This window comes from Oxyura jamaicensis, chromosome 1 (genome assembly GCF_011077185.1).
Source record: "Oxyura jamaicensis isolate SHBP4307 breed ruddy duck chromosome 1, BPBGC_Ojam_1.0, whole genome shotgun sequence".
NCBI classification, from domain to species: Eukaryota; Metazoa; Chordata; class Aves; order Anseriformes; family Anatidae; genus Oxyura; species Oxyura jamaicensis.
Window position 1 is genome coordinate 81,451,328 of NC_048893.1, and position 13,709 is coordinate 81,465,036.

The 13,709-nt window shown below is 39.4% G+C and overlaps 1 protein-coding gene across 3 annotated transcripts in view; it reads right to left on the reverse strand.

Annotated features, from left to right (window-relative positions):
• The window catches only part of CASR (calcium sensing receptor), a 76,623-nt gene that overhangs the window by 47,066 nt on the left and 15,848 nt on the right, over window positions 1-13,709 (reverse strand). The gene's annotated exons all lie outside the window — the stretch shown is intronic.

Below are 13,709 nucleotides of genomic sequence, written 5' to 3' on the forward strand. Positions count from 1 at the left end.
TTTTTTTTTTTTTTTTTTTCCTTGTGTTTTGTCAGACTTTTTGATTTTAAACTCTTTTGGAAGTGGAAGTAAAATAGCAGTTATCTCACCTAAACTTCAGTGGAGAAACTTAAAGTGGCTCCAGGAACAGGAGGAGACAATGGGACACTACTGTCATGGCAGAAACACTACCTGAGGGAGAAGAGGAGGTTCCCTTGGACAGGCACAGGTATTTGAGAGATTTGCAGCAATTGGCGCTGTTTTGCTAGTTGAATCTGGCTGTCAGGAATCATGCAGAAAATTCAGAAATGTTCAGTTTGTTCTTTGTGTGAAAAGAATATGAATGGCACTTTCATAGTTTTACTTCAAACAGGAATGAACCACAACTTTAAACAGCAGCTTCTCAAGTTCATAAAATAACAGAGTAGGAAAGGATCTCAAGGGGTTATGTAGCCCGTCCCTTAGCCAAGGATGGGCACAGCAATATTTGTACTAGTCCCAGCGTATGTTGTCTAAAGCCTTACAAGGAAGGAGCTGTGTCAGACTGCCAGAGCAACCTATTCCAATGCTTCCTCTACTTTTCCAGTGCAATTTTTTCCTTACATCTAACTTGAATGCTTTTTGTTGTGGCTTAAGCCTATCTTCTTTTCCTGTCTATTACATATTAGCACCTTCCTCATTATAATCACCTATTTGAAATTTGAATTCCCTTCCTCTTATTATATCCCCTTATTTTAGACCAAGCAAACTATATTCATTTAATATTTTTTTTTCCTTTTTCACAAACAATGCTTTCCTGATCTCCAATTATTCTTGTTTAATTCCTCTGAACTCTCTCCAGTGTGTCTCCATACTTAGTGTAGACTAGTGCCCAGAAATGAACATAGTGTTCTTGCTGGGCCTTTACCAGAGCTGAGCAGAGTGGTAGGATTACTTGCAGGCTACAGCCCTGTTTATACATCTCAGCATGGCACTTGTCTTTTTTGGAACAGCATGACGTTGTTAACTTACGGTAGATCATCAGCTGAACACAAATCAAAGTTGAGCCTGTTTATATCCACAAGGCCTTGAAATCTCAGAAGAAACTCTCATCTTTCAGAAGTTTTTCCCTCCCATTCAGAACAAAGGTAGAACTTGCTGAACTGCATGTGGTCAACCTGGGTGCTGCAAGCTTGCCAAAAAGGAGCCAACATACCCAAGCTCCACTAAGTCTCCTGGGCTTGCAGGACCTTTTTACAGCAGGGAGCCAGGGAGCTGGGAAAGACTCCAGGTCCTGGCTGTGTCCCATGGCAATAAGCCTGTCCTTATCCACAGACCCCAAAAGACCTTGGACTGCCACATAGTCCTGCTTAGCCAGTCTGCCCTGCCTTTGTGAGGCCTGGATGCTCCACGGTAAGCAGAGCCTGTAGGTGAGATTTTTCCAGAGCTGTGGTGTTGGTTGGTTTGGAGGAGTCGAGCTCATCACTTACCCACTAGAGTCCTGTTGAGCAACATGCCTGCCCTCAATGGATGTCAAAGAGATTCAGGTAGAACAGAGATTAGAGAGGATAAATGTGGTCAAGTTTGTGTCCAATCTCATTGCTCTATACAGCTGAAGAAGGGCATTCCATGGAGAAATGGATGATGGACACAGGGCAACAAACTTCACAGTACTGAGACCAGACAAGACTTCTAGCTCTGAGGTACCATGATAGTATGAGAAGAAGTAAATTGTTCATATATATCACCAGGGCAGGCATTAGCACAGCATTTTTGCACCTGTTTGGTCAAAATGAACACATCAAAGATATAATCAAAACAAGATTGCTAGTGTGTTCCAACAGAAGAGCTGTATTTGAAATCACTTGGTGGAATTAAACTGTTCTGTCCTTAAAGAAGAAAAATGTTAAGTGAAAATAAAATAATTTTTACCAATGTTAAAAGCAATGATCCTTACCTCCCCTTATAACAGAGAGATTTTTGTCTGGTAAAGTGACATGATTCAGAAATGGGATCTCAACCTCAGAAAAGTTTGGAGAGTTAAGAGACAAGTGGTGTGAAAAGCAGAATTCAGGTCCAGAATAATTACTCCATTTAAAAACCACTACACACACATTTGGTTTCAAATTAAATAAAAAACATTAATGCTAGAAGTTTTACTAAGAATGAGACTTTATGAAATCATCAAGACTATCAGCACAGGATCTCCAGGACAGTGTTTCCAGGCCCTGCTATTAGTTTAAGGGGGTGATATCTGGATGGAACTCTGTTGGCAGGAATCAGGATGCAAATATCCTATTATACTACTGAAAAAACATGTTAAAATATATATATATCAAAATCACATTTGGCATTAGAGAAGCTAAAACAAGGCCAAAAATATTTCATTTAAAAAAATCTCAGAGAGATACTTTGGTTTTTAGCTGAGAGCATTTAATGGTCTCAGCTAACACCATTAGATGTCAGCAGACATGGGTCTTCCAGTGGCTTCTGAACCATGAAAGCCTGGTGGATAATTATGTGGTGGGTGACATTTGTTTTTGGAGCCATTTCTACATCGGCAAGGTTGCAGGCTAGCTTGCAAAGCAGCTCCAAGGACCTCAAGGACATGTCTTCATTCCTCTGAAGTGTAAGAATTTTCTGCAATAAGAGCTAAACCTCATTTCTGCAAGACATACCACAAATCTCTGAAGCAAACTCCAGGAGGGAATAAGACAATTCTGCAACTTTTCATCTTTCCACTCCTGTTCCTGTGTCAGCACAATCATAGTAAAAAAAAAAAGTGTGTGTGTGTGTGCGTATAAAAGAGAACACTGAAATGAGTGAGGATGTCAAAGCATCCTACCAAGCAAAGCATTCTGCTGTGCTCCCCCCTGTGCAGGGCTGCAAGCAATTTCCAGGTTTTAGGGAGTTCTAAGAGCACAATGGCCTATCTCCAGCCTTTTGGGAAGTTGTCATGAACCAACCAGTTATTTGTTACCATAATTTATGCTGGGAGCTGCACTGGGTCCTCAAGCAATCTCAGATTTAGAGATTTTAGGTGCCAGTGAATTCATGTGTTCTGCATCTGTTGTGTTTTTCCTCTCTATGCCTGAGATTCTGATCTTCTCTTGTCTTGTCATGGCAAGACAAACTTGGTTGATTCCAACTCCTCTTGTTAAAAATCTACCATCTTGTAGGTTGTTTAAAGTGGGTGAAAACATTACTTAGATATAACAATAGCCTGAGAATCATAGGTAATTTGGGCTGTGGATATGATCTACCTAGATTTCAGTAAGGCTTTTGACACCATTTCCCACAGTATTCTCCTGAAGAAACTGACTGCTCAAAGATGTATGCTTCATTGGGTTAAAAAGTGTCTGTGTGGCTGGGCCAAAAGAGGTGAATGGAGATAAATCCAGCTGGATGCTGGTCACTAGTGGTGATCCTGGGGCTCACTGTTGCGGCCAATTCTCCTCAATATCTTTATCAATGATCTGGATGAGGGGATTGAGTGCACCCTCAGTAAATTTGCAGATGACATTAAGTTAGGCATGAGTGTTGATCTGCTCGAGGGCAAGAAGGCTCAACAGAGGGATCTGGATAGGCTGGACACATGGGGTGAGGCCAATGGGATGAGGTGCAACAAGGCCAAGTAGCTGGGTCCTGCACTTGGGGCACAACAACCCCATGCAATGCTACAGGCTGGGGAGAGAATGTCTGGAAAGCTGACCTGCGGAAAGGGACCTGGGGGTATTGGTCAATAGCTGGCTGAACATGACCCAGCAGTGTGTTCAGCTGGCCAAGAAGGCCAACAGCATCCTGGCTTATATCAGAAATAGTGTAGTCAGCAGGACTAGGGAAGTGACTGTCCCTCTGTAGTCAGCTCTGGTGAGGCTGCACCTCGAGTACTGTGTTCAGTTTTGGGCCCCTCACTACAAGAAGGACATTGAGGTGCTGGAGTGTGTCCAAAGAAGGGCAACAAAGCTGGTGAAGGGTCTAGAGAACAAGTCCTGTGAGGAGCAGCTGAGGGAGCTAAGTTTGGCATGGAGAAAAGTAGGCTCAGGGGAGACCTTACTGTACTTTACAATTACTTTAAAGGAGGTTGTTGTGAGATGGGTATCAGGCTCTTCTTCCAAGCACCAGCTCATGAGGCAAAATGGCCTCAAGTTGCTCCATGGGAGGTTCAGGTCAGTTGTTAGGAGAAATTTCTTTGCTGAACGGCTTGTGCGGCATTGGAATAGGCTGCCCGGGGAAGTGGTTGAGTAACCATTCCTGGAGGCCTTCAAGAGACTTGTAGATGTAGAACTTTGTAGCATGGTCTAGTGGTGGACTTGTCAGTACTAGGCTAAGGGTTGGCCTAGATGATCTGAGAGGTCTTTTCCAACTTGAATGATTCTATGTTTTTTGTCTTCATTTAGAGGGGAGATTGGGACCCTTAAAAGTTACCATAAAATGAGAGGTAAAGTATTTTACTAAGATATATATATATTTAATGATCTTGATCTCTCCAATTTTTCTTTTCTTTTTTCTAAAGATAGTCCCACCAACCATACTAAAGAGCGTGCAGTCCAGTGACAACTCTGTTACCCCAACCCATATTTTTGGGAGGTTACTAGACAATCCTAGACAGATGGAAAAAGCAAGCCTGAGTGGTGCTCTGCAGAATGAGGACATTACAACTTTGTGGGATGGCACTAGATGTTCTTTTTAAAGTTTGATTAGTTCACACTTCTGCCTGCAGGTGAAAGAATCAGGCATTCAATCTGTGTGCTTTTCAGGGTTTCTTGCATTCCTGCATATTATATATACATTCCTGCATCTCAAGCAAGCCTTTTCTTCTGCATCTAAGCTTTGCCAGCAAGTGTCACCCAACTGAATTTCTCTTAATTCCTAATTTGCAGGCCTAATAGCTTTTCTGGGGTTGTCCTTAGAAGATACAAATGTGTAAATGTGTTTTGTGTTCACAGCCCACAGAAACTTCCAACACTGTCCTACAAAACAACACTATGTAGGTAACTGGAAGTTTCTCCATCTTTCTCAGATTTTATCTTCTTCCTTTCCTAAAAGAATCATGGCTGGGGTTGAGAAGAGAGCTCAATTCCTCTAGCACAATCTTTTTTCCTTGTTATGCATGCCCCTAAAAAATACAATCATGATATACACTTTGCATCAGGCATTTCTTAAGATGCTTTTCTCTACAGGCAAATGAAAAGACACTTCGGATCAGTTCTCATAGATGAACAAACGCCATTCCATGAACATAATTTCTGAAACTGTGCTACTTTAATCTGTCTTAGAATAAGAAGTAAATATCCTTGTTATCAAGTTTTGAATGCTTTGTACCCTACTACATTTTTTTTTTTTTTTTTCTGTCTTTCAACTGCTTAGAAAATAACTGGTTAGAAGGACTGGTCAAAAGGATTAGATGTTTTTAAATGGTTTCCTTTCTGTGCTATGTCATGAGGCAGGAAAGAATTGGAGAGTGGCATAGGAGATGCCAAAGTACTCAGTGGTCTGTAAGTAGTTAAAATTACATGATGTAGTGAAGTGTCATTCAAAAGAGATCTCACACTTTCTGACTGGCCAGTGTAAGATATTCTGGTTAGCAAGATGAAATATCAGAGAACATGAAATAATAGAATAAGAACATTAGAATAAGGAAAAACATAAGTATATTTCTGTATTTGTCTGAGTTAATCAGCTTTTGATCATTCCTTTAAAAATAGCAGGAGCAAAATAAGCTTGGATCATCCAAATAAATATGAGAAGAATCTGGGTTGTATCAGCAAATTTCTTTACAAAACTTCCTATGATACATTTACATCAGTTGCAAGCTACTAGAAATGTCAATCTGTCTGTGAAGTACAACTTTAAAATTAAGTAGGATAACAGATTTCTGATAACAACTTGGTATGGCTTTGTCAAAAGTGATGTTTACCTAGAGGTGGCATGGGCAAGGGTCCTTGACATGATACCTGCTTCTTTCTCCTGACTGGGTAGCCTTACTCCAATCACTTTTCTCATCTGGGACTTGTCTTCTTGACTTGTAAGAGTGGCTAGCAATTATTTCAGAAATTTCTTGCAACTATGCTTCCTCCATGTGAAACTGTCAGATGTCAAACTGAATATCAGCTGAATGAAGGTTGATTCAGACTTTCGTCTAGGAAAAAAAATATAAATCAGATTTGAGAACTGAACACTTTTCCCAATTCACCTTAGTGAAATTGCTTCCAAGGGAGAAACATATTTTGCCTAGTAATTTCCTTTAATTTTATTTGATTAAAAAAAAAAAAATCTCTCAGTCTGAAGCAAAACACATTTTTGATCCCATTTTTTCCCCTGCAGAATCCTCAGTGAACCAAATAATAAGGACAACTGTAATTCTGAGCCAATTTCAACATAAATCCAATTCAGAAAAAACACTTAAGTATGTGCTCAACTTTAGTGAGATTGACTTTAATGAAATTTCATAGATTCTAAAAGCTTACCATGTACTTTAGTGGTTTGATGAATCAGAAGCTAAAGTAGCCCCTGGCTGGCTGCTCCATTCTCATTTGTACTCTTATTAAAAACAAATAAACACTTTCTTTTTGTTGGATGGTTTAATTTATCATTGTCCAGCATGATTTATTAATAAATTCTTTTAGATTTTTCGTGGTCTTTTTTTTTTCCCCCTACACTTTCTTTCCTTTACACTTCTAGTTTTCTACTGTCCCAGGACCCAGGATGTCTTTTTTTTTTTTTTTTTTCCTTTTCAATTTTTCCATTGCCTTTTTTCTCTTTGTTATGATTTTTTAAACCGAATAATTATTCCTTCTCCAGCTTTCTTCTCTCTCCTTTCATTCTAATAGCAAAAAACTCTCCCATTTTTGTATTTATTTTGCCTGTATACTATGTGTAACCTCTTCCCATTAAAGAAGGCAGTGATGAATAGGGACCTAGAATGTCCCCAGGAAAGGAAAGTATGATCAATATACAGAGAGTCTTGGTAAGTTCATGAGAAATACTGGACTCTAACAAGGACAGAAGTTCTGCTGAAGCCGTGAAATTCACTAAACATAGATCAGTGGAAGGCAAAGAAGAAAATCAACCATAGAAATGTAGGCATGAGGAGAGGTGAGTGACTGACACAGACGGGCATATGTCTTGCTGTAGTCCTACAGGGAGAGAACAGCAGGTTTTGCTGACTCAACCCTGCAGAGCTGGCTTGTGCTAGCATGTCTCATGGCAGCAGTAGCACAGGGTGGAATACAATACTTCACACTACATGCTGTTCCCTGAATACGACCAATAACCCTTATTTTCATGTGCAATGCACTGGAAGATCAAAGTGATATGCAAGGACTTGTTTATCTTCTATGACTATATTATTCACCTAAGAAATGCTGGCTGGTTCTGTGGACCTCCACTTCCCTGCTAAAGATGTCAATGAGATAACAAAGACCCATGACATGCAGCCAGTACCGGCAGTACCAAATCCAAAGCAGCAATGTGCAAGCACCCAGAATAGCTCTCCCCTATTGCTCCACCTGTCCTTTGCAGGGATGTACTATATTTTTTACAAGTTTGCAATGAAACTTTCCATGATTAATTGTAGAAAATGAGGAGGACTAATTCAAATGTTTTTTCAATATTCTGCTAAAGATTTTTTACAGAATTAATTTTGAATCCTACAGATGCATGCTTTCTGCCCTGTAATGTATGAGAGTTATAGAAATTGCCATCTTTATTCAAAGCAGCATCTCATTTGGTCTGAGACCTCATACCTCATTTGGTGTGAGATCCTGCAGTACCCAGTGATATATGATTCAACAATACTGTACTAGACAATTATAGCATTAGTGTCTCAATAAATATTTCTAGTTCCACTAGTTAACAGTTGATTAATATCCTAAGCAGTTTTGTGAATATCACATAAGTCAGTTCTAGAATAACATAATCAACATCTTGCTCAGTGTGAGTGAAGGCAGCAGAACTAAGGTGAAGCTGTGGACAAGGGAAAATATTCCAGTTCTAAAATAATCTGCATTTTGAGCTAAGGTCTTTATCCACTCTTCACTGTACAAAAACAGAATGCATAAAAGTGCAAGTATTATTTTTCTTTCAGCACACAAAAATTTATGTGTTTAAAACAGTATAGGACAGAAAATCATCCTTTCTGTTAGCGTTCCTCTCTGAAATAAAGCAGGGGATCCCAAGCTTGTCTTTGGTGAGTCTAATTGCTAGAGTTTGCATTCCTTATTTTTCCAATTGAGCCCTTTTCCCCCTTTTGTTAGACACATAAGTTTTTCCAATTCATTACTGAAGAAAGATTGTCAAGGATTATCAGTGCATCATTGCAGGACAGATAACCCTTTCCTCTGCATCCTTTCCATACCTAGCACAAAAAATTCCCAGCAGCCTGGGGATAGAATCAAATCTAGTCTTTTGCTGTCATGGAAAGTGCTGAATATTGCTGTCCTTTACTGCAGAAGCTGGCACAGTATGAATGACCCAAACACTGTCAGCTGGAGCCTGGCTGCTGTACCAATCGTCCCCCTACGCAGTGGGATTGTTCAGGAGTACTACAGGCCTGTGGGCAGGCTGTGGCAGGAGTGGGGCTCTTGACCAGTGAGGAGAAAACTTATGTCAGAATCCCAGGAAGACATATGATGGCTTTCACAGTCTTCACATTCACAGCCCCCTTTTTCTCCCCATGTTGTTCAGAAATCAGAAAAGACTGTGGATAGGGAGCTGTGAGCTTGCACTCCTGCCAAAGGAGCCACTGGGCCTTGAGTACTTTGGCCCAAAGAATCTACATAGGCACGAGGTAAGCAGGATCATCTGTGCATCCTGACCAAACACAGCCACATCATTTGACCACAACATCACAACCCCTAGAGAGCACGGTGCTCTTTTAAAGTAATATTTTGATTTGACTTCTCCCCTCCCCACCTCATTCTGAAGGTGATCTTTCTGGAACACAAAAACAGTCAGGGTCACACTCCAGTGAGCCCCATCCACCTCACCTGCCTGCCAACTCTGCAACTATACGCGCTTCATCTCCGGGACGACGGTGTGACTTTTGGAGGCTCCATGCCTCATTTAGCCGTGGTAATGGCCTAATTGGGTTGGAAAAATGCAGGAGCAGGAGCGTGATAAAAAAAAAAAGAAAGCTCTGCGGTGCTTATTTAAGCAAGTGGAAAAAGAAAAGAATACAATAGAAAAGTAAGAATAAAAATAAACACATTTCCTACCTTGACTAGATATTTATGCATATATCTTTGTTTATAACAAGGAATTATTCTGACTGGTGGTGCTGCTGTCAGGGTTAACATAGCAAATGAAGGCATGCCAGGACAGGGCCAGACTTAGACATGCATTTTACTTCCAGTAATGGCTTCCATGGGCACAAATTCACCCCAAACCCTGCCCCCATCCACGGGGTTTCACTCTATCACTGAATGGTTCTCAGCCTCTCTAGAGTCAGTGGGTGATTTCATTAGCTACATGGTAGGGGAAACAAGGCAATTCTGGTGACAGGAGTCACTGTGAAAGATACAGACTCCTTTGCGAGCTCATGTCATAAAACAAATCATAGAATCATAGACTATCTGAGTTGGAAGGAACCCTCAAGGATCAATGTTCACCATTTCTTGGCCATACTTTCCCCTCACCTGGGAGGTTTTTTCTCCCTACAAAAGGAGAACCATACTGCTTGGTCTTGAGTTGCTCCTATAATTATTCATGGCAGTCTATAAATCCCCGAAAGAAAGAAATGTTATCTCTGCCCTCTGGAAATCTCAGGGAAAGAACTGGAGGGAGGCAAGAGACAGCCCATTATTAAGCTTCAAAAAGTGCCCCACCCCTTTGTTTAGGGTTCTGTTCTCCAGCAATGATACAAATGCAAAACAAGGGAATGACCCATGGTTTCTTCCACCCAAAGATAAACCTGAAGATCAGAATGCATCTTCATTGATGACATTTTAGAAATGCTGTGATCCAACAACAAACAACACAGAATAAGAATGAGCAGCCGGTATAGGACAATAAATAAATAAATAAATAAATAAATAAATAAAAATTGTTTTTTTGGCAACCTTTTGCCTCCATTTGGAATCTTGTTGGAATCTTTCCTAATGACTTTTTACTCATCTCCTGAGTGAAAGCTTTCTTATTATTATCATTTACTTCTTATTAAAATTTCCTTGCTAACTTGAAATAAACTGTGTCAATGAGGGCTGTACTCTTGCTAAAAATTATGTGCTGTATCTTTCAAGTGTACAGTAACAAAATGACTGTTAAGTTTACCAGGGCTCCTGTGGTAATGAGACACTTCCCTGTCAAAGCTAGAATAGATCAGCCACAAATGTGTTTCTGGTGGAGTAGATGGTGTAACTGCTTGCCTTGAAGTGGCAATTGCCTAGGTACTAATAATGCTGGTAGAGTCACCACGTGCAAGCAGAATGTGTCATCAATTAGTAATAGAGGATCAGTTCCAAAATATAGACTTGGAGCTTTAAACAGGACAGAATTCCAAAGTTTAGGATGATTGTTAGCCCAATTGACTGGTAGTGTAAAATCAAATGGGAAATGTAAAATAAAGTGCTAAGCGTATCCAATCACAAGCCAAAAATGCACTTCTAAGCACAAAAATATTTATACTAAACCAGAAGCTGTCTGGGCTAGAAGATGGCAATAAAACAGTAAAACTCACTTATCTGCAGCATGGAAGAAAGGGGAAAGTAAATGTTAATAACAATTTATAAGACAAAATATGCAGGGAACTTATGAGGGAACTTAATAAATTCAAGGAAATACTAATAGTTAACAGAATTTTATGAGAGAAAAAAGATATTTTCATAAATATTAGAAAAAACTTCGGACTGGCCATGTGCCCATTGCTAGGTGTGGATGATAAAACTATAAATGGCAATCCAAAAAAGGCGGCAATATCCAATAAACATTTTGTCCTTTGCACAAGGACAAAATTGTCCTTGGAATGAAGCTGGAGAATGTATCATCCCATATTACGTCAGCCCAACAAAATTCACTGTAGGTAATAAAAAGAGATGTGAGATGAGATCTGCTAAAATTAAATGTTTTCAAATCAACAGGCCTGGAGTCTTACATAAACTGTATGAGGAGTTCTTCGAACCACTGATGTTGATACTGAACATCTCATGGAAAACGGGGAAAATTCCAAAGGGCCAGAGAACTGCAAATGTATCTAGGTGTTAAATAATTACTAAAGAAGTAATGCCAAGGAAATTTTAGGCATTGTACCCCAATATCAATGTGGATACAATAATGAAATTAATTAAGTTAGCATTCTTTCTAAAAATCAGTAAGGATAAACTGAAATTAACATGAATCATCTTGTGTCCCCCACCTCCCCCATCCCGTTCTAATTATGAGAAGCAGACTTGGTAAATGCGACTGTGTAGAGTACCAAATGAACTTCTCCAAGGCATATGAGCAAACACATTTGAAAATTGCAGTTTATGGAGAGATTCAAAACTAATTTATAGAGAAATCTCAAAGTTTTTTTAAAGACATTATATTAATGAATGGGGGCATTTCTATAGAGATCAGTTGGAGATCAGTCTCATTTTGAGTCTACTCAATATTTTTAACTACTCATCTAGAGAGCAAAATAAAACTGCTTTTTTTAAAAACTGAGAAGAACACAAAAGCTATCACTGAAGAATATAATTTTCATGTATAAATGGTCACTAATGTTGGAATATGTAAACTACAACTCTCTCATGGTGACCAGTGGCTTTTTGAATTGTGCTCACTAAACTCATCTTTTCTGGTAACTGCATTGAGATGAAGACTACAACCAAATCTCATATTTCAAGGTTTCTGTTGACAGTCTGAAGGAGGTGGAGAACAGCTCTTTTTTTTCTGATGCCCAATTTACCCACACACTCTAGGATGTTTGAGGGAAGACAAAGCTTCGTTGGTCGGCAGCAGCCAGACTAGGATTTTGGAAAAATTGCACCAGTGTCCTGCTAGGACACAAAGAATCTTTCTTTTCTGAAGTGTGTGTGTTGGTCTATCTTGCTCACATGCTGAGGGTCAAATTTAAAGTCAGATATGGAATTAGGAAGGAATTTTCCATCTCACAAAGACTGGCGAGAATCCCAAGTGCAGCTAAATCACTGTTTTCTCTTCTTATCTCCCTAGACTTCCACAGGGAGATGCAAACAACAAACTTAAACCCAGAGATTTGATAGATTTACAAAATCCTCAAAAATTCAAACACATTTTTTCGGGGGATGCAATCACAGCCTTGTTTATTGTGATTATATGTGTAGCAAAGGACATGCATAGCATCTGGGTAAAGGAAGGATACATGTAATATGTCTCATGACAGTTTTGCTGCAAGATCCTCAGAGCATAACATGTTTTTGAAAGCCAACATGTGTATAGAGTGTGTGCACCATACATATCACTGTCATGAAATGAGAACAATGTGATAGCGGATTATGCTGCAGATTATTTATACTTTGGCTATTGAGGAATTAACTCCTCAGCAGAGCTTTCACATTTCAGCTGTTTAGGGAGCTATTTTAGAGTATCTAAAAAAGTTACCAGAGAAACAGTGAAAAAAGTTGCCACTGGTTATGTGTTGTAACTACTGATGTTGACATATCAATTTACTGACAAGGGAAGTGTTTCCTATAGTGTCAGCACTGTAAAAGTTGAAGTCTAGGTCACGTGTATACTTGTCTTGAACATAAACAAAAAGCCCTGATAAATTCCAGATCCAGAGTGCTTGTGCTGTGGGTGCTACTGTAGTGAAGCAGAACAAGCCCAGCTTGATTTTCAGATAGTAGGCTAAACCTGCAGTGTTAGCAATGGTGTGATATTTTTTGACTTACAAACTGAATAGAACAAAGACAAAGCCTCAAAAGAAGAATAAATATAGATTAGCAAGAGGTCATTTCATTGATAGTTCACTTTTAAGAGAGCTAACTACATTTACAATGGGAAGTGAAAATGCAGCACCTGAAAACTCTTTCTCTAACCCTCCTGAGGCTTCTCAAGAAAGTAATGTACTATTTTCTTTGCTTTTCAACTTTACAGATTCAATACTCAAGATATGCCTTTGCTAAGCCCAGGTCTACCAGATCTGTAGTCAGCTAAAAGAGCTAATGTGATACAAAGCAAAGGAAAATAATCTTAAAATGAATCAGTCAATGGAAAAATGGTCATATAATTCCCCTTCCCACTATTGTAAAGAGAGAAATGCACTCGAGCAAATCTGCTTTTCTGCAGTCTGGAAAATTCTATGAAAATACCAGCCAGACAGTGAAAAAGTACCATCACAATAGTCAAGGCAACAAACATCCAGAAAGTAACTCGGAGCAGCTAATTTTAATCAAATTGTTACCCTCTCCCCTCCTCCCCCCCCCCCTTTTTTTTAATTATGTCTGAAAACACTGCTAAAGAACCTTGCAAAAGACCTCGCACCATCACATTTTAATTATTAAATGTCAAGGCTACTCCTAAATCTTAAGAGGACAGCATGCTCATTTCTCTTGATATTTGCAAAGTTGAAGGAAACAATTTCAAACAAAGCAACCTCTTCCTCGTCCCCTCCCTTAATTGCCATTGGTCCTTCTGCAAGGAATCAAGGAGAACAAAAATCTAACATTAGCATTTATAACCTCTTTCCAAGCTCAACTTATTAGCAACAAAAATGTGGCTATGAAAACAGTTGGAGGAGGTACACTTCATCGGTAAGATTTCCACTGTTCACTGTATATGCCCTATTTCTT